Source organism: Canis lupus, chromosome 18, assembly GCF_003254725.2.
Source record: "Canis lupus dingo isolate Sandy chromosome 18, ASM325472v2, whole genome shotgun sequence".
Taxonomy (NCBI): domain Eukaryota; kingdom Metazoa; phylum Chordata; class Mammalia; order Carnivora; family Canidae; genus Canis; species Canis lupus.
In genome coordinates, this window is record NC_064260.1 from 5,945,882 (window position 1) to 5,973,422 (window position 27,541).

Genomic DNA, 27,541 nt, shown 5'->3' on the forward strand with positions numbered 1-27,541 from the left:
AGACTGACCTGGTAACTCCCTTACGTCAGTCCTGCCAATTACGTGGAGAACTTCCGGTGTGCCCGTCCCTCTGAGTCGGAATCCACTCGCGGCAGGGTGCCAGTGCATTTGCCGGGCAGCTGGACTGGTTGGCCCCTGATTGCACAGCCGCAATGGAGAATGACATCAGTAAACTTTATGATCCCCAGGGCAATCGTGTATTGTTATAATTTTACATTTTAAAAGACAACAGGTTGCGTGTAGGACGATGTGTGCTGGCACACCCAGGGACCCTTCCCAGGTAACCAGGATGAGCATCTGAAGTCGGAAACAGAAGTTTTCCTAAGGGGAGATTCAGTGGTTTTTATTAGCTTACTCAGTTCGGAATAGGGGGCAAAACGTGGGCTCATGGGCATTATTATAATCTTATTTGCTTGACACCTAAAAAGATGTCTTAATCGTGCTAGAGAAAGATTACCGTCGGAGAAGAAGGACTTGGCAGCACAATTGATCCCTGATGTCAGGCTCTGAAGAATGCAGGCCTTGGATTCTTGGGCAGGAGGGCAGGCCATTGAGATTTCTGAGTCCACGCGGTCCTCAGTAGTCCCCCCCCTGCCCCGAGACTCTCCAGAGGGAGCCCAGTTCTACCTAGCATCTCCCCTTTTGCAGGTAACTTAGTGAGGGGTGGTGAGGACCCTGGGCCGGATCACCTCCTTCTGGCCCCCTCCGCCCTCCTGTTCATACCCTACGCCAGCCCCCTGCACAACTCCATCCTGAAACCCCGGATTCCTAGCAGGGGGTTCTGTGTTTCACCAGATAGCTTTTCTCATAGGGAGCAGCTTTCCTAGAAGTTTTTTTCAAGTAAATTTTCAGTTCAAGTGTAACGTAAAGTCAGGAACATCCACGGATCACAGGCGTGGATCACAATTTGACAAACTTCACAAACCGAATCTCCCTTCCTCACCAGCACCCAGATGAGGCCTTTTGTGTCTCCCTCTGGGATGCGGTAATCACTACACCGATGCCAACTCTGTGGGTTTGCTTTGACTGTCCTTGAATTTTGTATAAATGGAATCATCCAGTATGTGGCCTCACGTGTCTGATTTCTTCCGCTCAGCATCTTGTGTTCACATCGGTCCGCGATGTTCTATGCAGTTGTTTCTCCCATTCTCAGCTGGATGGCTCATTGTAAGAGAATACCACAAAGTGTTTATCTCTTCTACCATAGGTGGATGTTTGGGGCATTTCTCTTCTTTTGCAATTATGAGACTGTGAAATCCTCCCCCATGTCTCTTGGTGGGGTGCCGAGGAGTGGAATGCTGGCTCTTAGGGTGTGAGTTCGCTCAGCTTTAGCAGATACTGCCGAAAGGTTTTCCCAAGTGGTTTTAGCAAACTGTATTCTTCTGCCTGTGGTGTTTAGAAGTTTCAGTGGCTCAGGATCCTGGTTCCAAGACGATCAAGAAAAGAAGGAATAGTGGTCGCGCCCAAAAGGGCCACAGTACTTGGATTACCCAACTTTCTCATTTTAGCTATTCTGACGAGCGGGCTCCCTGCAACTAATGATGAAAATTAATATTAACCAGCCTTCTTAAAAATGAATTAACTTTTTAAAATTCATAAATATAGCCTTTCATTATCTAGGAAGCAACATGGGACCTTGAACGGTATAGGAGTGTGACTGGAGTCAGGCAGAAACGGGCTTGGATATTGCTTCTGCCTTTTGTCAGCTGAGTAGCTTATCTCCAAACTTTGATTTCTCCTTTGGTAAACTTAGAATTAAGGACAGGATTGAGTGAAGATTAAGTGCCATCATGTCTAAGACCAGCAAAGTCCTGAGGCATGCTAGAGTTAGTAATGGTTGGCTGTCTGTACCCCACTCCCAACAGATTTGCTTTTCTTTTTTTAAAACACAAATTCATACTTGCTACAGAAAAGCCAGCTTCCTTTAGAAAGCATTAGGGTCGTGTATGGCCGTGAGCCACTATCAACCGTGACCAAGAATGATAAACCGACATGCAGTCTCTTTGCTTTGTTCTCTTCCTAGATAATATGAATTTTCACAGTTTTCCCATGGCCATTTCAGAAATTATGGAGGATGACACTTAAAAGAGAGATTGGAAACCATCCAGCCCAACAATGCACTCCGCTAAACCTGAACTGAGCCTCAGACAGGCTTTCCCAGGCCCCCACAGGTAGCCGTGGTCTAGAAGCAGCTGGAACGCAGACCCTTTGATTCTAGGGCAGTGCCAGTTTCACAGTGTTTGGTGACTGTGATAATTAGGGCATGAATCTGTTTTTAAGTGACAGTGAAAAGGAAAATCACTTTTGACATAGGCAGTTCCTGTAATTAACAAATTGCTCACAACAAACCCTAAAAAATTGCTGTAGACAACCTCCTGTACCGATAACTTGATTATTTAGCAAGTCAAATTCAAAGGGAAATTATTTGCTCTCTTGATTCCAGTCGTTTATAAGGTAGGATGGACATACGGTTAAAGATCTTCTCGCTACCTTCTTAGATCAGTAAATGGTTCTTGGATGAATGGGAGTGACTGAGATACGGTAGTATCCAAAGGAAGATCTAACAAACTAGGAGAGAGGAACACTTTCTCTGGGAAAACCCATACTTTCTAGCTCCCACATTTGGGAAGCATGTTACAGTTAAGCTGCAAAAAACAAACAAGGCAACTTGTCAAAACGGAAGGATTTTTGGCCATAGCTGCTGCAGCAGTTGGGGGGAAAGGGAGGGGGATGTTGGATCCTAGGGAAGCCAGGGCAGGTCTGGAGAAGAGGCTCTGAAGGAGCAGTGAAAGGCCTCCAGGAACAGGGCCCTTCCCTAACCAGAAGAACTCTAAAAGAACCCAGAGGAGCCACAGCAGGCACCTTGCTGAGAACAATTTGCAAACTGTTTTCTCAGCCTCATCCAGAAGCATTTTGCTGACTGCCCTCCACAGACCCTGAAGGAAAATCTTGTCTCTTTAAGGTTCACATTTGTGCATATTTGTGTGATGGTGGCTCGTGAGTGATGTGCTGGCTGCATGCAGAAAACTACTAATAAAGTATATTTGAGGTCTGGGACATTTCAAAAGATTGGATTTTGCAGGCAGAGAAACCGAGCAGATTTGAGAGTTAGGACCCCCGTGCAAGGAGCGTGCGGACCTAGGACCTGGAGAAAAGGCAGGAACGGCAGAACCTAAATACGGTCCGGCACCACCCAGACTCAACATCTGTAAATCCCTGTTAGAAGCGCCTTATGATTGTGCCCTTGTGGGAGTGTTGGTGGGAAGGCAGACAGGTGCAGCCACTCTTGGAAAACAACTTTGGAGGTTCCTCAAAAAGTTAGAAATAGAACTACTCTGTGACCCAGCAATTGCACTACTAGGTATTTATCCAAAGGATAAAAAAAAAATAGGGATTTGGAGGGACACATGTCCTCGGATGTCTATAAAAGCAGCATTCTCAACCATAGGCGGTTATGGAAATGTCCATCTGCAGATGAATGGATAAAGACCTTGTGGTATATACAGACAGTGGGATATCACTTGGACCTCAGAGAGTGGCATCTTGCTATTTGCAACGACATGGATGAGCCTAGAGAGTATTATGCTCAGCGAACTAAGTCACAGAAAGACAAATACCATATGATTTCACTCATAGGTGGAAGTTAAGAAACAAAATCGATGAACATGGGGCACTGGGGGTGGGGGGCAGAAAAAGTGTTAAACCACAAAGCACACTGTTACCTGAAGAGAACAAACTGAGGGGTGTTGGAGGGGAGGTGGGTGGGGGAATGGGTGAAGTAGCTGATGGGGATTAAGGAGGGCACTTTTTGTGATGAGCACGGAGTAATCTATGGAAAGTGATGAATCACTGAGTTCTACACTTGATTATATAAAAACTTGAAGGAAAAAAAAATCATTGTACCCTTATCATTGGTATCTTTAAAAGTCTCTCGTGCACAGTTAAATTTTGGTAACGAAGCCTTCATTTGTCTTCATAAAACACTTAGCAGGAAAGTGGGGCACCTAAGTGACTCAGTCATTTAAGCCTCCTGCTTAAATCCGGGCTTCGGTCATGATCTCAAGGTCATGAGATCGAGTCCCATGTCAGGCTCCATGCTCAATGCAGAGTCTGCTCATCCCTTTCCCTCTACTTCTCCTTTCATTCTCTCTCTCTCTCTCTCTCTCTCTCAAATAAATAAATAAATAAAATCTTTTTAAAAATGCTTAGCAGAAAGTAAGTTATCCCTGTAGGTTTTAAGCAGAAATGCTAGGGGGCCAATGGGGCCAGTAAGTAACTGGAGATGCCATCCAAACCCAGAGTGGGAAGAGCATCTCAACCACACCAACATGCCCACTCCCTGCTGCTTGGAAGGCTTATCACCTTTGGCTTAGTCATCCAGCAAACACATATCAGTCATCAACCTCCCTCCATGTGTCGGTGACCAGCAAGGCACTGGCTGTAGCAAGTCCGATAGACGCCATGCGTGTCCTCCAGGAATCTCACATCCATTGGACACACAGACAAGCAAATTAGTCATTCACAGCCAGAGCCTAGGTCATGGGGGCTGCAACCTGCATGGGAGTATGGCCGGTCTGTCTGGAAGGCTCCCAGGGAGGGCTGAACATTGAAGTGACAGAAGGCCCCATAAAGATTTCCTAGTGCCAAACTTCAGGAAAATTGGCCAAGGTGTTTTACTTAAAAACCACAACCTGGAAAGCCAGAGTTTAACCTTAAAAATACATTTCAAAGGTATTTTTATTTTTAACAAATCCTACCTTTCCTCCAAAGTCAAGGAGAAAAGAATAGGGATCCATCAGGGGATCATGTAAGCCTGAAATGACTGTCCCTCCGCCCCCATCCCCACTGCTCATTTTACAATTCAAGTGCCGCTGACTGTAATACACTGAGTGCTCTTTCTTCTCCGCGCACAGTGTGGATAATGGTCTACACATCTCTCTCCCTTGAGATCTAACATAGTGACATTACAGACTCAGAAGGGGAAGTCAGACTCTCTTGTTCTTTGATACAATAGGATATGACATAAGTGCCTGATACCAACACAGCCTTTCGAGTGTTTAAAAAAATATACGGTGGCTGTAGTTTTTTTTTTTTTTTAAGATTTTATTTATTCATTCATGAGAGACACAGAGAGAGAGAGAGGCAGAGACCCAGGCAGAGGGAGAAGCAGGCTGCATGCAGGGATCCTGACGTGGGACTCAACCCCAGGACCATGCCCTGAGCCGAAGGCAGGCGCTATACCCCTGAGCCACCCAGGGATCCCCTCCTTTTCTTCTTAAGATTTTATTTGTGGCTGTAGTTAATAATACTGTGTGTATACTTGAAATTTGCCAGAAGAGTAGATCTTAAGTGTTCTTACCCCCACTCCTCTCCCAAAAAAGCTAAGTGTGAGGTGATGGATGCGTTAATTAGCTTGATTATGGTAATCTTTTCGCATCACATACGTATATTAAATCATCACACTGGATGCCCTGAATATATGCAGCTTCTGTTGCCAGTTATCCCTCAGTTAAGCTGGGAAGATACATGGAAATAAGATGGCCTGTGAAGTTGTACATCCCCAGCCACTGTTCCATGCTTGGAAACTAGGATTTTGGTGTAGTCAGAGAGGCTCTCGTCCCAGCAGATGTTGGGAGGAGAGAATACCATGGGACATTTTCTTCCCCTTTCAGTGTCTAAATTTCTTCAGAATATGATCTCTGTTCTGACCTGAAAAAGGTTCAAAGAATTTAACGGCTACAGTCGCTCCATAGCTAAATCCAGCACGTGCCTTTCCCTCTTTATCTGCAGGATACGACAATATGATACCTGCTTTTGTCTTCGGCCTTGGGGCCATCTCCCTGTCCCGGTTCTCCTGTCTCCTTGAGATCTCTCCTCCTTAGTGTCGTTGGCGGCCCCTCCGGTTGCAGTCCGCGAGCAGTGTTAGGCTGTAACCTAACCTAACCTAATGCCTCCAGTAATGAGCTTCACCTGGAGCTTGTTAGAAATCCAGAATCTCAGGTTCCCTGGGAGCCTCTGAATCTGCATTTTAACAAAATCCTGGGGTGTTGATGTGTTCATTAGGCTTTGAGAAGCGGTCTAATGAGCTCCCGAGGTACAAATATTGCTGATGTCAATGTTCTAGTTGGGTGGCTAGATCCAAGTGGGGCATCTTTCTGTTTCTTGCCGCCCTGGATGGACCTAAGGCCATCCACCTGAGCCAGAACAGGCTGTTCTTTCCCAGTTTCTCTCTCACATTGCTGTCTCTCTCTGCGAGTTCAGGTGCCGACCTCCCTGGCAGGAAGGCCTTGGATGGGATGAGCTCCTGGCATTTCTGATAGCACACTGCAGACGCCTGTTCTCCAAGGCTGGGGTCCCCGTGCTCCTGTTTGGCTTGTCTGTCTACACAAAGATGGCCAAAGAGGGCTTATTGGCCACTCACGTCTACTCTGTATGAAAAACTTACTCACTGCATGGATATTGAGCAACGTGATTAATGACAAAAGGAAGTACTTTCTTGGTTTGACAAATAATCGCTTCCATTCTTTCATTTGAAAATTGTGCACTTTAGTAGAAAAAAAAGAATATATGACAACAGCAAGGCCCTTTATGGGGAAATGACCCATCTGAGAAGGCGAATACTGATTTTCCGTCTTAATCAGCTAGCAAGTGGTGGTGTGAGAAATACTCACCTGCGGTATGTGGCATCTGTCTTCCTTCCTAGACTATCTGCTCCATGAGGACAAAGACCACTTGTATCTCTGCAACAAGCACAGGACTTGGCACGTATTCAAGGCCCAATACACATTGATGAGTGATGCATGAGCCCATTCATTCTCCTTGGAACATGGTTGACACATCTTCAAACCCTCAGCTTGGAGTGGAGGCTGTTCATCAGGCTGTGTATTATTATTATTATTTTATTTCCCCCTGGTTACAGTGCCTTCACACTTAAAAGGCCTTATTAATATTGCTTGTAAGAAGAAATGTTGATGGAAATGAGTCAAATGGCATTATGGTTAGAAACTTGCCAGGTGTCATTTTTGGGAGATTAGATAACTGTGTTTTCTGGTGAAGTGAATTGCCTGTTTGTTGCAAGTTAAGACTTTGCTGGACTGGTTTACAGGGCCAGGGGGAAAGAGATAAGTGAATCTTCTAGTGAGAGGTCATCTGTTTTGAAAGCGGGGAAGATTCCATGAACCAGATCCAAGTGTTACAACACAGGGAAATGTCTCAGACTGCTGGGTAATGAAGCCCCTAGTTGAACATTAAAACAAAACTTCTTCCCCCTGTCCTCTTTGCAAAGCCCACAGAGCTCAAACCTCGGAGGGCTTGCATGATGACAGCTGTGAGTAGATTTGGATTAAAACTCTGATCCCGAAGAAAAAGTGTATCTTTCCACAGGTATTCATGGGAAGAAAGCTGCCCCTTCTCCTTTCCTTGCTACTCTGCCCTTTCAGAAGCCATTGCAACAGAGGAGGTGCAAACGGACTGTATTACTCCTTCCCCAGAGCTGGAGCGAGACAGATATGTCGTCTCCATGGCATCATGTGTTTCCCTTCCTCTCAGGTCATGGCTTGACCATTAGGGGAATGTCTTAGGCATCTTTGTGTTTTCCTGGACAGGAAGAACAAAAAGGTCCTGCCCTTCTAGAGATTTCATTTGCCCTAATAACCAGCTGGTTGGAGCCGTGCTTTCCATTGCTGTCTTCTCCATCCCCTGCCCAACCACAACCACTTTTACTTTCTTTCTTTCCATTCTCTAGAACTCCTGGTTCCGAGAATGACCATGAAAAACAGACCAGAGATGCAATGCTCTGAAGCATGGTGGGTGGTTATTTCTCTTTTGTTTTAGATTACCGAGCTTTCCTGGATACCTTCAATTAATTGAACTTATTATTAGAAGAACCTCCCCTTACCGCAATGAAAAGGCATTTAGGTGATACAATCAAGTGTGTGCTGTAATTAATTCAGTCATCTAACAAGTATGTTTGTCATCCTGATGTGACTGGTGACCTTGACTGGGAGCAGAGAGCCTCCTACATATGGGATCTGTTCAGGGCAGGGGGCTCCTTGCTGTCCGATTCCATCAAGTCATGCTGTGTTGTGCGCTTGGAACCTGTTATGAGGACAGAGCACATGTTAAGTGGCTTGCTCCAGTGAAGTGTGTAAAACTTCAATAGATACCTTATTTGGTTTTTTGGGAAAGTCCATTCAGACCATTTGAGTCTCTGTAATCCACATTAGGGGATCTTTACTATCCCAATAGATTGAGAGGTAGATCTGAGCCCACTTTCTGGAAGAAATGATAACAGTTTACACAGGTAGTCTTCGTGAATCGAGCATGAACTCACTGAAGGACTATCCTCCCACAGGGCCCTCGGAGACCTGCCCACGCCCAGAAGTCTCTCTCCGCCCCTGCAACCTCACACAGCCACGTTTCCCTCACACCTCCTTCCTTCTTGCTCCCAGCCTGGCCCCTGGCTCCTCAGACCACAGACACCCCTGTCCTTTGGTAGCGTGCATTTTCATTTACCGGCTTCTGTGGAAGGCTGCACCCTCCAAGGTCTTGCCCATCGTGGGCGGCTCCCCGTCCCCTCTCACTGCAAAGCCAGCTGCCCTGCGCTTCCGTGAGCTCCCTCCCTTCCAGTCTCCCTTCCAGTCAGTGTCTGGCTACGCAGCCCCACAGACCAGCCGTTCCCACCAGCAGCCGACCTCTGCTCTCACTCCCTGGCGGAGGTGCTGGCCTCTTCCTACCGCCTCCACTTCTGTGTCTTTTCATGCTGTGTTCCTCCCCTTTCTCCTCCCTTTTCCTCTGCACACCTGCACGTTATATTTCACTTATTCTTCGCAGTACGGCTCAAGCATCACACCCCTCAGGAAGCATTACTGTGAGTGCCCTCTGTCCTCTCCAGCTGAAAACTGGCAGGGTGCATGCTTGCTGTAAGCTCGTGTCCAAGCACGTCTCGTTCTGTCTCCATCATTCACTGAGTTCCTCTGGGGGCAGGGGCCAGTGCAGTCTCTTGCATTCGATGAATCGTGAGGAAGGGGATGCATCGATTGGTGAATTAATTAATAGGTAACAGTAACACACCTTTGGTGCAGAGGTCACCTTAAAATAATCCACATGCCGGGCTGTTCTGGAATGATGACTAGGCCAATCGATGATCAGCAGAAATTGTAAGACTAAGTCACTGGCTTGCTGCGGGAGATGCTCGTTCCTCTCTTTTACCAGTTTCATCTTAATGTCTTGTGAAAAAAAATGTGTCTATAGATCCTTCCTGGTGTGACCTTGTAGGTTAGGTTAATTCATGAAATAATGGGGACATTGTGGTGATACCAAGGAATAAAGGAGGCATTCTTTGGCACATAAATATCTGTTCAAAAAAAGAAAATATGTTCAAATGATTAAGATATTAGTGTTCAAAATTTACTTAATTAGCATAATCATTCCTTTTATAAACAAATATAAAGAAAACTAAAAATAGTTTATATTTTTGCTCTAAATTATATGCCCCAGAAAGGATGTATTCTTAAAAGTTTTTTTTTTTTTTTTTGTCTTTGCTTCCATTTTAGTATAGAGTCTGGGAAAATGCATCTCTTCATATTTGAAGTGTACCTGCTTGTAAAATGTGTTCAGAGTTTACTTGTACCTAAACAATTGCAGGCAACGTCCTGAGGAATTTCATCTCCTATTTATCACATGCTTCATTGCATGAGGCTTTGGAAGAGGAGCTTTAGAGCTGCAGTGTCTCACTGAGATAAATGTCACTTTAGATGTCCTTTGTGAGAAGGAAAGCCTGCAATAGAAGACACAGGGATCAAAATGTGGGGCAAATGTCTTAAAAGATTAGAGCATTGGACCTGTCCCAGCTCAAACATAGAATTGAAGCTGCACGTATGTGTACATGTGGAGGGCCGGATGCGTGTGCACGCATGTGTGTGCGCACGCGCATGTGGGTGTGTTGTTCCAAAGTCCAAGTAGGGAGAGTACGTGAAGGAACAGAGATATGAGCGAGAAAGCTATAGTGTAAGTTACAGGAAAAAACTTTGCTCTAGATCATTCATGCTTTTAAAGTGCCCAGACTTGTCCACATTTTCCCCATGTGTTACTGGCACAAAATGTCCCTGTGACATCCCTTACTACTTCAGTCAAATCTAAAAGCTTTGTTTCGGCATGTCCTATTGGTATCAATATGTTTCCAATCTCTACCAGGTTTTGTAGACATTAGGCATGAGATTGACTAAATCATTCAAAAACGGAGGCCGAATACTACGTATATGGACCAAGCAAGGCTTCAGAGTCTTTCTTGACTGTGTTGTTTTCAGATTTTCACAATTTCCAATTTAAACCCGAAATCACAGCAGTGTTTATGACATCCTCTGGTTGTAAGCTATGGTTGGAAAATTATAGGGGACCCTGTGTGAATACCAGGGATCTCGGGATCATGATGAAATCCGTACTGTCATATGGAGGTTTGGACAGGGCATGACTAAACCAAAGGATGGACCCGTCATGCTCAGTGCCCTTTGCTGACTTGTGCCCAACAGAACGGTGAGGAGCCACCACCGCATGACTGTCCCTTGGGTGCAGTGCTCTTCTCCACAGTCGTAGTGGGGAGACCAAGCGCTACCCAAGGATATCAGCCCTTCTTGCCCAGCCAGGCTGAACTAAAGTCTTCCCCTATGGTCTAGGCCTTTGATGTTCCCTGATGCTTGATTTTTAGATTTTTACCTGGAAAGATCAATGGCTCTGGACATTCTCTCAAGTTCTGTAACTAAGCCATCTCCAATTCTCTTGTCTGTGACCCCTTCATCATTCTAGTGCACTGCTTGGAAAGCTCAGAGCAGGGGCATCTCCTGGAGAGCTTGTGAAGATGCAGATTCTGATCCTGGGGGTCTGGGGGCAGGTGCAGGACTCCCCATCTCTAACAGGCTCCCAGGCAAGGCCCATGTTGTTAGTCCGCAGACCACACTCAGAGTTGTGAGGCTCTATCCTTCCTCAGCAGACACCTCACTGGTCTGTCCACCCTCTTCTGGAGGCCACCCTCCCTTCTCCACATGGTGGCAAGGCTATTTTTTTTTTCTTTTTTCTTAAGTTGGAAGAGGGAGATTACTTAATTTTACCAAGATGCTACATGGCATAGAGAAAAACAATTCTTAGTCATAAACCAAGTACGCACCACTGAAACCACATGCTTTAAAAAAAAATAATGGCCTCGATCTTTATAAGAAGAAAGTCACAGTGTTTGAAAATTATAAGCCATTATGCTTTACTCTGTCCATCCCACTTGGAGGGGAAGAGTCACCTGTCACCAGGGCACAGAAGCCAGGCTCATTCATCACCAGGAGCATTGTGGGCTCCAGTGTGAGCATGCTGGCTCTTCCCACAACGCCGGTGGTACCCAGGGAGGACTATTCTCTGTGAGACCTCTGCCTCTGCCTCTGCCTGTGCCTCTAGATAAGTTGCATAATCAAACTTTTGTTTTGAGGAAAGTGTAGATTCATGTGTTGGTGTAGGAAATGAGACAGAGAAGTCCTGTGTACCTTTTACCCAGTTTCTCGGAAGGGAACAGGTTGCGATATCACAGCCAGGATGTGAGTGGCAATGCGTGGTCTCTACCACCACAGGGATCCTCCCGTTTCCCTCTTTACAGACTTTTGCCCACCTCTGGGCACCGGTTAGGTCCTTCTCTAAAAAGCAGCAGGCATTATAAAAACACAAATCTAAAGCAAGTTCATCCTTGTTTAAACCTGCTAGTGGTATTGCCCTTAAAATGGAATCAAAAGCCTTAGCAAGTAGCCTTCCGCCGGGGCCCTCTGCTTTCCCAGCCTCACCTCCACTAGATTTCTCTCCAGCCGGGGAGCCCTTCACTACCACCTGTCTTCTCGCAAGGAAGCCCCCCAAACTCCTCCACACACTCTGCTGAGCTCCTCTTGGCCTTAAGAGCTCAGCCGAGGGCAGCCCGGGTGGCTCAGCGGTTTAGTGCCGCCTTCAGCCCAGGGTTTGAACCTGGAGGCCTGGGATCGAGTCCCATGTCGGGCTCCCTGCATGGAGCCTGCTTCTCCCTCTGCCTGTGTCTGTCTCTCATGAATTAAAAAAAAAAAAAAAAAACTCAGCCGAATGGCCATTCCTCAAGGAATCCTGCCGCGATCTCTCAGACCAGGTCGGCTTTCTATGCTCTAGAAGCATCCACACAGCCATGATCCCAACTGCAGTTCAGTCCCCAATTAATTGGGTGAGCATGTGTCTTCCCCACTGGGGTTTAAGTTTCACGAGGCAGGAGCACTGTCAGTCCTCCCTGTGCCTGCCCTTGGACCTCGAGGGTTGCCTGGCACACGCTGACCCTGAAGTGATGACGGAGATGGCGGTGATGGCGATGGGGATGGCTTATAGGAGCCAGCCACTCTGACACATATTAACTTCTTAACCCTTATGGTGACCCCGCAAGGGCACTTTTTACCCTCGTTTTACAGATAAACAAAGTGAGGCTCACCAAGAAGTAATTTGTCCCAGGTCACACCACTCAGTCTTTCACAGACAGGCGTCCGGAGCTGGGACCCGCCTGCTTGGGCAGGATCGCCTTCTGCCCTGATGGCTGACCTCTGCGCACTTGGCCACCACGCACATCAGTAAGGTGTTCAGTGAACACCTGCTGGGTGAATGATTAAGGGGGACGTTTTCTGAGCTAGCTCTGATTAACTACTGGCACGGAAGTCCCCCGTGGACAAAGATCGCAAGGGGCTTTTCATTCTGGTGGGCCTGATTCTCAGTAATTTCCTTATTAGGAAAATACTTATTAGGGGTTGTTGTTTTTTTAAATGCAACTTTCAAGTATTAGGTAGACATGAATTAGAAAGTCTAAATTATTTGCAAGTGTAAACTGGAGAACATTTTGTAAGTGTTTTTTTCCTTGCGAGTGGATGAGTGTATAATGAGTATAGCATTCATTCTGTGACAAGTATTGTGGGATTTGGGAATTATTTTATGAAATAACACAAACATCCCCATTTAACCTCGAATCAACACTCAATAATAAGTGAATAGACTTAGGGGGGAAAAAGCAAGTGTATTTCTAATGGCAGAAACCATTCCCAGTGAAAATTAATTAAGTTAATAAGAGTTCCTCTATCCTTTGGCACATTAATACTTACTCCTAATTGTTATTTGATATTTTTAGGTTTTGTATTTCTTTTGCAAATTGAGCAAGCATTTGATGAATGACTGGGTTCTGCTACCCAACTTTTGGACTATTTCCAAGCATAAAATTACAATTCCAGATAATCCTGTCACAAAGATCTGGGTCTCATTAGGAAGGAGGGGAGCTGGGCGATGGCCCAGTGTGGCCTCCCCCAAACCAAGCAGCCATGGCTTTCTCTAGTTCTACACACGATTTAAATTTTTTAGTAATCCTAAAAATTGATGTGCTTTTTCCATGAAAGGAAGTGTGGCCACATTTTCCAGAGGGGGAGGCATCAGTGTCCTTACTCCTTCATGCTCTCATCCCCAGCCCTCACCCTCGCCACCACCCACACAACATCTGTAGTTCTTAAACTAAAAGCACAAATTATTGTGAAAGTTAATTGAGCTTACAAAGAAATGCTTGTGTAGAAAACTTTCTCGGCTTCAAGGAAAACAATCTGGCTTGAGTGGCCATTCCATGGAGTAGAAATTAGTTCACTGGAAGGCACTCCTACAGCCCTCAGGAGTAACCCTTCTGTGGCCAACCCCCCCCCCCCTTCTGAAGATTTGACACTGTGCCAGAATAAACAGCTTAAGGATGAGTCTGGTAAGGGCATAAAGCCCACACTCACAGATTCTTATTTCTCTGGTTGCTGGCCTCAATAACTAGATAGTCAGCTGGAAGAAGCAAAAACAAACAAACAAAAAAGTGCTTTAGATTACAGATTCCTGACTTACTGAAATATGTCCATCACACTGGGCCTGAGCCTCTGGCCATTTAAAGGCCATTGGATGCCACCCTCACACAGCACTGGCCTTGCAGGGACATGCAAGCCCCGGGTTGCCAAGAACGACTTTATCTTCATCAACATGTTCTATCAGATTGAATGGGACAGCCAGAGAAGCCAGGGCTGGCACAAGAACAAATAGAAAGGAACGAGCCACTTCTCGTGGGGGTAAGCAGCTTTCATTCTTCGTAGGCCCAGGAAACCTTGGGCCTGGACTTGGCTCCAGCCACACCGTTCCACTCATCCCCCTTAATTACCAGGAGTGTCCTCGACTTCCATCACAAGCAAATGCATGAGGTTCCTCTCGTTGCAGAGCATCCTGGTGGATGTCTTGTCACTTAACAGGACCTGCGTTTTGAAAGACGCTACTGATGATCAAAAACAGCATAGGTGGCTTCCAGAGATTAGTCTCTAATTGTCCCCACAGGGAAAAAAAAAATAGCTTCTTACTAAAAGATAAAGGAAGTCCACTCTAGTGTCCTTTGGCCGAGGGGGTGGGGAGGATTTATCACGGTGGACAGGTTCACCTTAGCCGTTGTTTTGAAATGTGAAGGCCAGTTCGGAAAGCTTAACAAAGAAGAGGATTATAAAATGTTGGCTGTAAGCGAGACAAACACAGAAGTTGAAGGCAGGAAATTTGTCGAAGGGAGCTATGAAGTACATTTTGCAAACCATCCGTGTGTGTTATTCTTTTGTATTCTGTTGGCGAATAATTCCTAAAGAAGCAAAGATGGCAATGATACGTGGTGTTTGTTATTCTAGCAGACTCGTGTTTTTGGACGACACCGCTCTGGTTAAGTCTCAAATGTGGGACTTAACCGTGCGATGCGAAAAGGGGCTTTCAGCAACAGAGTTCTCTCTCTGCAGTCAGTAGCAGATCTAATCCTCATAGGCTCGCGGGATGTGATAGAAACTAAACCCTAAGAGAGACCCAAGGAAGGAAAAACACTTCCTCGTCCAAGCTGGAGAGGAATTTACCGTCAGCCCTACTATTAATAGATGCAGTGGAGATTCCATTTTCATTGCTCAACTGCCATATTAGTTATTAAATTTAAAAGAGGTGAATCACGCCTGCTGAAAACCCACGTAGGACGTTCATGCAGACATTGGAGTAATTCAGCAGCATTTCCTTCATCGTTCATTCCTTGCTGGACTTCTCAGTGCGATGAACTCAAGGGAAGCCAAGAGAAGCAGAATGTTTGCTGTTGTTCTCAGATGACACATTAGTCTTCAAAGAGACAAAATGTGCTGTGAAACAGCAGAATGCTTTCACCACCCAAGTGTGAGCAAGTGCAAGGCCGTAGAGGCACCGCAGGACCGGGAAACCGGGAAGAGCAGCGGGATGGGGTTGTCCTCCTGGGGGGTGTCGCTGTGAGCGGAGGCCACACACGTGGAATTCCCGAGAGCGCCGAGGAGGAGGGAGACCTGGAGCAGCGTCCCCGGGTGGGAAAAGCAGGGGTGAGAAAAGCAGTGGGAGGACGCAGTCATTGTCTCCACTGTCTGCAGGGCTGCGAGGTCGAGGAGAAGCAGGTCGCATCTCTGTTCACCCGGAGGAAGTCATGGGGGGACAAGCTTGGGGCCCCTGTAAGGAGCAATCACATGATAGGCTCATGAACACAGGACTCAGAGCAAGGTGACGACTGAGAAGGGACGCGCAGGACTTGACAACTACTTGTCAGGAACACAGGGGGCCGGGATTCTTGGGGGCTGTGGGGGGTAATACACAGGTGGACATCCAGTTCCTGCAGCACAGAGCTGTGACACCTGCTGCACACACACACACACACACACACGATGCTTCCCAGCCCTTGCACTTGCCTGTCGCTTTTCAGTACCTTGTACCTTCAGCTCCTCGCATCAGCTGATGATGAAATAGGAAGATCTTTGCCCTAGGAAAACTTTCGGAGTTTGGCCTTGGAGGAAAATGACTCTGTTGAACCACATTTACCTTCTAGAAAGCACAGGGTCATGGGAACCCTGATCCTATACTTCCAGACCTCCTGTTAGGCCTTCCTCTGAAGCAGAGCTCGGTGAAGTACAGCCCGTGGTTCAAATCCAGCGACTGCCTGTTTTTTAAGCCAAGTTTTCGGGCACGAGCCGGTGCCAGGCCCATTCGTTTGGTTCTTGTCTGTGGCTGCTTTTTGCACGCTGGCGGCGGAGCGGAGGGGCTGGGACGGACCCTGTATGAGCCACAAATCTGAACATATTCACTCTCTGACTCCGCTCAGAAAACAAGTAAAGGAGGTTTCAGACTCTCTCTTTTCCAGTCTTCGATCTACGGCAAGGGCAGGCCAGCTTTGGCCGCATCATCCCCAAGTTCCTTTTCTCAGGCCGGTGACGCATCTCATGGCAAGTGGTTGCATATGGGAATGGCTACCTTTAATCGATAGCTCCCCTCACGGAGGGGAAAATATGTTCTAGAAACAATAGTATATGAGCTAAACTTGAAATTCCTCTGTGACAGAACCTCGGCTTGGGCTGCTCCTGAGTTGACTTAGTAGGTGTGAGTGATTTTCAGGTCGGTCTTTCTCAGTCAGTGGACCCAAGACGTGGGCTTTGGGAAGGAGCTAGCTGGGGAAAGGGGCTTCGGGCCTTCCCCGCCGGGACCAGGTCTGTCCTCTTCATCCTGCTCTTTGCACCGTTGCTTCCTCTTCCCACCTGAAAGTGAAACTTAAAGGGAATATTTACATTAAGTAGGAGTAAAGGAAAAAATTGTCCGCTTTCAGGCGAGCATTGAATAAAAGCACGTGCACGCACGCAGCACACAAATCCAGCTACGCTCGCGGAACTGCCGCAAAGGGTCAGGCGAGGGCTTTTTCCTCAGTGAAAACTGTTTAACAGTGGAGAATGTTCTGAGCAGCAAGCTGGGAGTTCTCCTGCGGGAATTCTGAAAGGCCCATCCGAGGTGTGGCCCCCTCAGCTTTCAGTGCCCGGCTTGCCCCCCCCACCCCCGCTCAAGTATGGGTCCAGATGCCCTCCTTTCGGGGCAGGGCCGGGCCCTGTGACCCAGGCAGGCTGGGTAGCTCAGTGGAGAGAGCCCGCAGCTGCTCGCCAGGCCACACACAGCTTGTGAGCAGAAGGCAGAGGGGCCTGCCGCCCAGAGGAAGGAAGCCATAAGCCATTCGTTCTGCTGGGGTCCAGTCGGGACTGCGCTCAAGGCATCGTAGTGTCTCTTAAAGGCTCTGCCCTGGGTCAGGTGCTTCAGCCAGGAAGTCTGCCACCATATCGAATCCTCCCGAGTCCTAAGTCCCTGTGTTATTAGGTGAAGAAAAAGGGACTCTGGAAGTTGCCTTGGTGGTAGTGGAACCAGAGTTCTAATCCTGACCTTGGGGCTCCAAGGTCACTGACCATCGACAGGTGCCGATGAGAGTTGGGCTCTTATTGTTCTGTACTCAGAATGGCCCAGGATGGCGGGTGAGGATAGCTTTCCACAGTTTTTTCTTTCCTTTTTTACTTTTCAAATTCTTTTTTTTTTAAAGATTTTATTTATTTATTCATGAGAGACACACAGAGAGGCAGAGACACAGGCGGAGGGAGAAGCAGGCTCCCCATGGGGAGCCTGTTGTGGGACTCGATCCCAGGACCCTGGGATTCAGGCCCCGAGCTCAACTGCTGAGCCACCCAAGCGTCCCACTTTTCGAATTCTTGATGACGTATTGGTCAAAGAGTTCTGCTGAGAACCTGACATGTAAACTTGAAAACAACAAAACAAAACAAGCAGTAGTGCCCCTCGTTGGTGATACCAAGCCACTGATCTTTGTAGGCAGACTATTTTTCTTCCTTTCATTGCTTCTCAGTTGTCTCAAGCAGCAAAAGGGAGGAGACAGATGAAGGAGACAGATGACACAGGGACAGCTCCGGCCCGAAGTGGCAGAGTGATGAACTCAGCCCAGAGAATGGCTCGGGAACCTCAGCTATCTGTTTGGCTGCCCCGTGCACCCCGACCCCGGCCCCCAAATCCTTTTCTCCCCCAAGTGGCCCGTATAGGGTGGCTGAGCTTTCCTGGCCTCCAGTATCTTCTCTGTGTTTCCTCTGCCCCTTGAGGTACTGACTGTCCTCTGTGGATGCTTGCGGCACATTCCAGATCCACCCTTGCCCCCCGAGGCTCCCCGTGGAAGGGCTCTGATATCTGCCTGCACCTCATTGCCAGGCTTGCCTGCGCTCCTGCAACAGGCACCTTTGGTCTTGGGGCAGCTGAGGCTCGTAGGCTAGCTGAGGGGCTGGACAAGCCTTACCTGGCAGGTGCCATGAGGGGGGGGGGGGGGTCCCTGGGACTATCTTTGTTTTAAGAGGCAAACACTGGTGTAATGGCCTTTACCTGGTGTCTTAGTGATTGCTCCCTTGTTTCAAACGTTTACTGTTGTTATTTGTTTTGTTGTGTCTTTTTGGTTTTTGCTTTTTGTGTGTCTTTTTTTTTTTTTTTTTTTTTTTGCTGGGGCAGGGGTGGGGTTGGTCCTTTCTGTTGGGTTTTTTTCTAATACTCATTGATAAGCCAACTTGTGTGTGTATTGAGAGACCGCCTGTGTGTTAGAGGCTGGTATTTTTCAAAACACAGATAATAACAGAGAGAAAAATTTAAATAACATTTAAACCACCTTGGGTAGGGGGTAGGACATGCACTGCCACATAGAACCCAGAGTCTTTCTGCAGAGAAATGCTTGCCAAAAAGGTCTTTGTTCCCCATTCAGGATTAAAAATATTTTATTTCCTTACAAATTACAAATCTTTTCCAGAATTTTGTTTAGTGAGAATGGATGGAGACATGATCATTACATGCAGATAACTGTAAAGAAACCCAGGAAGGGTCACTTGTACCCCAAATTGGGATATGGGCAGTGAGCCAGGGGAAGGGATTGCAGAAAAACAGGATTGGAAGAAACCTGATATTCTGAGTGTGGAATATTATGGGGCTGTGCAAGGCAAAGTCACCAGCTCAGCACCTGGCATTTGTGGGAGACTTGTTCTTTTGGTCTGAATGTAAAATATTGTGTTTCCGTTTGCTTGGTAATAGGGAATATTGGCTTCCTCTTCCCAGATGACTCCAGGTTGGCAATTTCTCTGCTTGCTGACTTGTGTTTCTTTAGTATATCTCTACCCTGAGTGGTTTTGGGACGTCCAGTGATTTTTTTCATGTGTAAAGTCATCTCCCCAAAGGGCTAATATATTCCTCCAAGGCAGTGAGTACTTCTGATTCATTCTTGGCAATGGTGGTTATACTATTTTTTTAAATATGCTTTAGTTAAGTAAGTGAACAAAAGAACAAATAGCCCCTCTTGGCCCAGGTGCCGATCACAGAGCATAGGGGGATGAACCCTTACAGAGAGGCTGTAGGAACACCTAAGGCTAATGACTCCACCTTGCTGTGATGCTTCTCAGCCTTGTGTGGCATTCAAATGAATTCTAGAAGGACAGCTCAACCAGCAAGTAAATAGCCCAATATGGGGAATATTACTCAGCCTTGGTCATTAGAGAGTGAGTCATGTGGACCTGAGCAGAATATAAAAGAGAAGGTATGCGAGTTGGGTGAGGACCATGCCCAGAGGAGTGAAATCTTGTCAGCCCTGCCTCGCTTTACCTCCACGTCACCTTGCTGGGAATGACATAGATTGTGAGGGTGTTTCTAGGAAGAGAAGAGCTGCACCCTGACCTGTAACACTAGACCATACTATGAGAAGCTGTTGAAGATGTAGCTAGTTGCCAACCAGACATGCCAAGGGCTCTGGGTATGTTGGACCTGAGCGCTCACGCTCTCACCCACCCACTGTTTTCTGCTCACCAGTTCTCAGTTGAACAGAGTCAAGTCAGAATTGAAAGGCGGCAGTAAACTGAGGGCAGTCTTGGGTCAAACGTTGACCATGTTTTAAACCCGTTTTCAAGCAATAGTCTTTGACAACAGCCCCATTTTGGAATCTTAAATTTCCCACCTCCTTCCACTAGTCCCTCTCTTGGCTTACTGTCTGTGACCATCATTGGTGTCAGCTCTATCACCCAACCCCACTCCCGAATTGCTTCATCCCTCCAAGTCTCCCAACTTGCTGTGTGCCAGACAGCTAACTAATGAGATGGGCAAACCCACCCTAATCCAATGGGTTCTTCCATGGTAACTAGCTCTTCAACGCATCTTCCTCATCCAGGGTACAGGCAGAGGTTCAGGGCAGTCTTCTTGGGGTCCAGCTTTGGAAACCCGGACGACTGTGCAGATGTCAGGGAGTGACATGAGTCTTGACTCCGCACTGCCCTGCACTGGTGGGTCTGAGGTACTAATCTGAGAAGGTGACGGAGCTCTCAAGAAATAGGTCAGAAGCGAAAATTGCAGTGGAGGGGAAGGATAGAAGCAGTGGTTTGGCTACCAGACACTTGGAAGGGAAGTGGTATTAGTCACTTGAGAAGTATTCCTATATGTGAAGAGAGAGAGCCCCTGACCATGAGTAAGCAATAGTCCCCAGCTAGGAGATTAGGAAAACAGAACTCAGGCCAGAGAGGAGGCGCTTACTCATGATATCTCTAGAAAGGAAAAACCAGACACACTAAGCTCACTGTTGTTTATATTTTCACATAGAGAGATTTTTAAACCAAATCCGGTGATCTGTCCTTTCGTCTGTGTGCTGCTCAGCGTTCAATACTCAGTCAAGGTATGATGTATTAGCCACAGACTAGATCGAGTTCTGTATGACCTGATACAGATGCTGATGTGTGTCTTTCCTCCTTCCATGAGGTTGTGTTCAGGACATGTCCATGTGTTTAAAACACACAGACACTGGCCACCAAGACAGAGTGCTGTCTGATACGCACTAAGTATTCAGAAGAGGTTTATTGAATTGAATGAAGAAAAGGTTGATGGGTGTGATTTATGAAATCTTTTTCAGTTCAGATGAGTTTCTCAGAGTTCAGATACATTGGACTAATTGATCTCTGACTAACCATTAAACTACCTATTAAAAAATGGAGTGCAGGGGCGCCTGAATGGCTCGGGGAGGGGGGAGGCGGGGGGTAACTTCTACCTTCGGCTCAAGTTGTGATCCCCAAGGTCCTGGGATCGAATCCCCCACCGGGTTCCCTGCTCAGCAGGAAGTCCACTTCTCCCTCTCTCTCTACCCCTCCCCCTGTTCATTCTCTCTCTCTCTCTCTCTCTCTCTCAAATGAATAAATAAAAACTTTTTTAAAAATGGAGTGGATTGCCAGCCCTGTGATTTAAGATATTTAGTTTCCATTGTTAGGACCGTTCTTGGGCTCACATCCTATATGTAATAATGAAAAGTGCTGACTTTTATTTCAGAATTCTCAAGCGTCTCAAATTTCAACACAACTTACCAGTTCTGCTGAGACGATTTAAAAAAAAATTTTTTTTAAGTCCCTAGGTGGGGAGTGGGAAATGGTTTGTTGGTATCATGAAGACATAGGCAGGAATAGATTGCCAAGGTTTGGTTGCAATGCGTACTGCTAGGGTAAAGCCCCAGTGTGAGACATAATTTATATTTAGAGACTTGTTAATTATGAAATACTTCCACGTCCATGATCATGTAACTGCTCACCCTCCCCTGTCAAATATGTTGAGCTGGTCCCATTTTTAACCAGTGAGAAACACTGAGACCCAGAGAGTCTGGGTCTGGCAGGAGACCATCCCATACTGATACTATCACCATCGTCACTCTGATGTTTGATGATGTCTCTAGAAGCATATTCCACAGTCTCTCGTAGAACTGGACTTTCTGGGATTCAGACACATCAGTTAACTCCCGAGAGAGTAGACACGATATACAAAGGTATCCTAATTCCGTATATTGTTTAAATATCATGAAGTTGGCCTGGGATTACTTAAATGGCTAGGAGGAGAAGCATGGGGGATGGAAATCAACCAGTTTTGGTGTTCTGGTCCTAACTCCAAAATAAAAGAGAGATTATTTTAAAATCTTCTGCTTGTTCATTTAATTGGAGTTACTGTAGCTTGCAGTTGCATCGGACATGTCAGAGCCTGGCGTGTTTAGTCCAGTAGGGATATTATAATGCACGTGGCAAATTATCAAATATTTCAGAGGACCTTTTGATGATCACATATGCCCTTCCAAATCGCAGTGTAAATTCAAATTAAGTTCGACAACTATCTTTGGATGCCTACAAGCTGAGAACTGTTTATTAGTTAAAAATCAAACATGATAAAATAAGGAACTACCGGTAAAATATAAAGCTTTGGAAAATAAAGAAAAATCTTCACGATGATGAGACTTTTCCCACTCTACAAGGCCTTTGATGAAACCCACGGTGACAATGTAAACGCTCTGTGCTCCGCAGGGAGTCTGGGTGAGGATCCTCTCTCTCTCTCTCACCCTGTGCTCTCTTTCTCTCAAATACATAAATAAATCTTAAAAAATAAAAAGTAAATAAAATCCACCTCTCCCCACCATAAAGATGAATAATAAATAATATATATATTTGCATAAACAATAATTCTAAGTAGTGATAAATTTACTTGGAAGTAAAGGAAGAGGGTGATGTGATGGGATTTAATGGTGGATATGTAGGCTAATCTGGTTCCAGGACAGGCTTTTCCAAAGGGATGACCATTGAGAAAGATGTAGAAATCTGGAGGGAAACAGAAGAGCATTCCAGGTGGATGGGATAGCCCTGGAAGTGAGCCAAGAACTGGGCCAGCTGGAGAGAACTAGGGGAGTGTGCCTGGAACGGGGAGCAGAAGAGGCTGAGAGAAGCAGAGATGAGGAGAAAGGAGCCTCCACTGTGTTCTGATAACACGGGGAAACTTCTGGATGGTTCAAGGCAAGGGAGTAGTGTGATACGATTTCTGCTTCAAAACGAGGTGTTCTGTGGAAAATGGGGCAAGGATCAAAGCGCAATTTAGAAGGCCAAGGGGAGAGATTCACAAGAGCCAGCTCCTTTGGCAAACCTTAATATGTAGTTGAGAAAACAACAAATTAAAACAATTATAAATTTTTTTAGGCAGTTTCAAAAGTGTCTAAGTGGATTTGGGAAAATCTGGAGAAACTTGTTTTAAGGTCGTGTCTTAATCAGCAATACAGATTTGCCCAGGCTTGTGGGGAAAGAGAGGTGTACACCCCCATAATGAGGCAGGAAAGCCACAGGCCCTACCCCATAAAATCAAGAGTATTCCAAGACTTAGAGGAGGCAGATTGTTTTTATTTTCAGTTAAGATCAGTGGTGGTGGTGTGGGGGGGGGGGGTGTTCTTAAGAAAAAGAACAAGCAGACTGTGGTCAGCCCGAGATCCCCAAGGATAATACGCAGATAACTTCCCCTAAAACACATTTCTCAGTGTCACTGCAAGCTGGTGCAACATGACGTCGGTGCCTCTCAGTAGGAGGCTGTGGAATAAGCCTTACCAGAAGAGCGATTCCAATTCCACGGAATCCCATTAATTGAAATTCTGAAGTAGGCAAAACTGTTGTAAGTGAAGACAAGTCACGTGTAGTGGTTGCTGGTGTAGCTGGGAAGAGGCCTGAGGGGCCCCCAGGGCTGATGTCCTATGTGGTGGCAGGAGTGGAGCTTCCACAGGTGTGTGCGTGCGTTGAACCTCTCCCATGCTGCCCTCCAGACGGCCCCCGTCACAGGTGCGTGTGCTGCCTCCACACAACAGCTGTGAGTTCACCTCGAGCTCTAACCCATGGTGTGCCAGGGACCAGTGTTCCGGCATTCGGACCGTATTTGCAATGCGTTAAAAAATAAGTTAGGTGAGAAGATGGTCACAAGTCTCATCTAAGGACATTTACGGTGTTGTTCCTTCAGCTTTTCGACCCGGTTCCGGATCTTCCTAGTAAAATCTGAAGATGAGAAACCTGAGTGCTTAGTAGCACCTGTACGGCTGCTGCTCTTGATTCAGTAGAATTTATCCTCAGATTTGTAACAGATAGAGCAGATCACTAGCATTTTGTACGGAGCTGGATACACTTTCAATTGTCTAGCCTTCTCGTATAGGGCTCTGAAGTCCTATTACTGGTCCCTTTGAATAAATGGCTTACACACCTAATCCTCTGTGCATCTGTTAATGAAACCGTTGCGTAAGTTCCTTTCCCTTTCTTTCCTTTTCTGATCAATATTCTACAGGCAAAATAACTCTATTTAATGCCCAATATTTGAGTGAAGCTGTTCGCAGGTCCAGACACTCCCAGGTCAGATCATCCCCCAGGGCGAGTGTCCATCCACAGGGGCCCTCTTACAGCTGTACAGGTGCATCTTGTGTCACTGTCACATTTCTCAGGAGTTAATTTTAACAAAAGAAAGGTGAAAAGCTTTTGTGTTTATTCAGGCTGTAAAACAGTTCTGGAAGGTCAGGATTATTTTCAGCATGCCTACGACTTGAGGAAAGCGTGCCGGGGAGAGCTTAGAGAAGTCATTCGGGGTCACGTAATGAGGAAGTGGCCAAACAAAAACTTTCTCCTGGATGAATCAAAAAGCTCTTGCCCTTTTGCAGTTTTGTCTTAAACCTGCCTAACTAGTTTTGTGATTTCTTTTTAAAAATAATTTTACTTAATTCAGTGATCTCACATTTAACTCTTTCCATTGCTTTATATTCATAATGTGAGACATTTGGGATAAGTATGGAATGAAGATTATACTTTGTTGAATCAAGAAACCTAGGTCAGGGGCACCTGGGTGGCTCAGGGGTTGAGCGTCTGCCTACGGCTCAGGGCATGATCCCGGCCGGGGTCCTGGGATCGAGTCCCGCATCGGGCTCCCTGCATGGAGCCTGCTTCTCCCTCTGCCTGTGTCTCTGCCTCTCCCTGTGTCTCTCATGAATAAATAAGTAAAACCTTAAAAAAAATAAAAGGAAAGAAACCTAGATCAAATCATTCTGATCCTCACTCTGGAGTTCAGTTAAGACCCTGTCATCTGCTTTGGGGCACACGGCAGGAGAAAGTCTCAAATGAACAGCTTTGTAATGATCTCTTTGGAGACTTTAGTAACTAATCCTGGAATAGAATTCAAGATGGATTTGCCTCAAACGGAATCACACGGTATTGTACCAATTGCTTTCTTGGTCTCCAGAACATGCCTGTTGACAGGTGAGCATTTAGGGCTTTTTACAGTTTGCCACATTTTAAAAAATGAACAACACTTTGCATGAAGCTTCATAAAGCATATACATTTGTTTACATGAGTTGTCCAGTTGCTTCCCAAAATGTTTTTTTTTAAGATGTTTTTCGAATTAACGTTCATATCAGTAATGTGTGACGTTGCTGTTCCAGATGCGGCATCTCTTTTCCTGAATATAAAAGTAGTTCGTACACATTGTAAGCAGTGAGGGGTCATGATAGGTATCCATCAAATAAATATTTTAGGAGCTCATTTTGCATTTTCTGAGTGAATGAATGCAAGGACAAATGTGGTCTTTTTGAAATCATTTCTTCTATAATGTAACAAGCTAAACTTAACATGCATGTTTTCCTTTTTTGCTGACAAATGTTCCTTTGTGATTGACTTAGTAATAAAAATTTGGGGGGCAGGCAAGAGCACCTTACAAGCTGATATCACCCAGCACCCCTGAGTGGCTCCGTCGGTTAAGCCTCTGCCTTTGGCTCAGGTCGTGATCTCGGGGTCCTGGGATCGAGCCCCGTCCAGCGGGAAGCCTGCTTCTCCCCCTCCTCTTGCCCCTCCGCCCTGCTTGTGCTTCCTCTCGCTCTCTCAAATAAATAAGTAAAATCTAAAAAAAAAAAGAGAGAGAGAGAAACTCTTTCAAATGAAAGCAATTGTTGCTGTTTCTCTCTGTACATGGAGGAAGGTCTTCTGACAGGTGCTCCCCCCTGAGCTCTAGGACACCGCTCACCTGGCTGGGACAAAGGGCACGAGTAACACTGTGCTCCCCACATGGCTGCCAATCAGTTGGGCTGAAATGTGGAGACCAAGTCTGCCAGCCTGGAAAGCAGCTTTTGTTTCAATGTGTGCCGATTGAAAGGTCGTGGCTTATTGTCGCAACCCTGCACCTACATCAGTGGTGGCATCGTTAGGGACCTTGGGATTGGGCAACGAGTCTGGCCCCATGTGCATGCGTTGCTGCCAGCTGTGTACAGATGTTCCAAGTGAAGGGTGCAATCAGAGCAGCCTGTGCTTCCGAGTGAGAGCAGCCCAGAGCTGTGTGGGTCAACCCAGGGTTGTGGTTGGAAGAATTCGGGGAGCATTAAGGGGCCCCTGGAGCAGATCAGGGCCTGGAGCGGGGAGGCTATGCTTGGCATGGTCGGGCAGTTGTAGTTCCCAGTGAGAGATCTCCCCAACACCGGATTTGAAGGAGGCCACAGAAGAGGGAAATCCCCATAGAGTTCAAGAGGATGTGGCGATTGCTTCATATTTAATGTCAGTGTCAGTGCATGGGGTTGATGATGTGGTGTCTGAACATGCGCTCGCTGCCGTGGCACCAAAACGCAAGGGCAGACGGTCAGGTGACGCAGTTCCCGTGGGGAAGGAACAGAGATGCCTGCAAAATAGAAATGTAAATGTGGAAAGAGTCTCCCGGGAAAGTACCTGCGTCTTGACTCTGGCCTTGTTTCGTGTCCAGCCACCTGGCCACCGCTGCGGTCGCGCCTGTGCCCGTGCGGAAGAACCTGGCTCGCGCTGAACCTACCCTCCAAAGCCACAGGCCATATTTCTTCACTCTTACGATAATTTTGGTTCAAAGTATATAGTCCCTTAACAAGCTCCCTGCTTCAAAAGCCCCAGACCTCTTTGTTTGGCTATGCTTGCTGAAACACGTCTTTCAAAGAGCCAGGTTTGTAAAGATGACTTTATTATAATCTCCTGTGCTTTTAAAGATAGACCGACGGCTGTAGTGCCGTAATCTACCTTGGTCCCCTAATTTAAACTGTTTCTTGTACGAAGTTAGAACATGAGGGAGTTCAGCGTGCCAAGGCTGTGTCCTGCCAAAGAATGCAAAGCAGTTGCACCTCCACCTGTTCTGGGAGGATTCGCACGGCGTGTGGACAAACAGAAGCACGGGTTGGCTTCTCAGTTGAGTGTGTTTTGAAATGTATGTTTCCGCGTCATTATTTTCTGGATGGATAATTAGGCCTTTGATTTGTTCTTTGATGCGTTAGTCGAGAAGAATATTTATAATCTCTGGCCAGTTGGATTTTCATCTACACTTTTGCCGTCGATTTTAAGCTGTACAACCTTGTGGTCAGAAAATATCGGCCGGCGTCTGTTACGTTCGTAAATATCCCTCGGACACGCAGTAATGTGATAATTGTATTTTGTAAAGTAAAAAGTTCATTATGGAGGTACTAATTCAACATTGTAATTGCATTATATAAATACCCTATGATACACATTTTTTTTGTCTACTAAAGCTCTAAAAGACTATTTTGTCTTGGGGCACCTGGGTGCAATGGTGGAGCGTCTGACTCTTGGTTTTGGCTCGGGTTGTGATCTCAGGGTCGTGAGATCGATCCCTGGTCAAGCTCTGCGTAAGATTCTCTCTCCCTCTACCCCTCTTCCCTCTCAGACTTGTGCTCTTTCTATCTCTCTCAAATAAATAAATCTTTTTTTTTTAAAAGACTATTTTTGTCTTAAAGATTTTCATCGAATTTCCCCTTGAATTTTTAACATTTCAAATGATTCCGTGCATTATAGGGAT

General features: G+C 46.3%; 1 protein-coding gene across 3 annotated transcripts in view; it reads left to right on the plus strand.

Annotated features, from left to right (window-relative positions):
• LOC112661500 (epidermal growth factor receptor) overlaps positions 1–27,541 on the plus strand; it is a 196,999-nt gene that overhangs the window by 109,239 nt on the left and 60,219 nt on the right. The gene's annotated exons all lie outside the window — the stretch shown is intronic.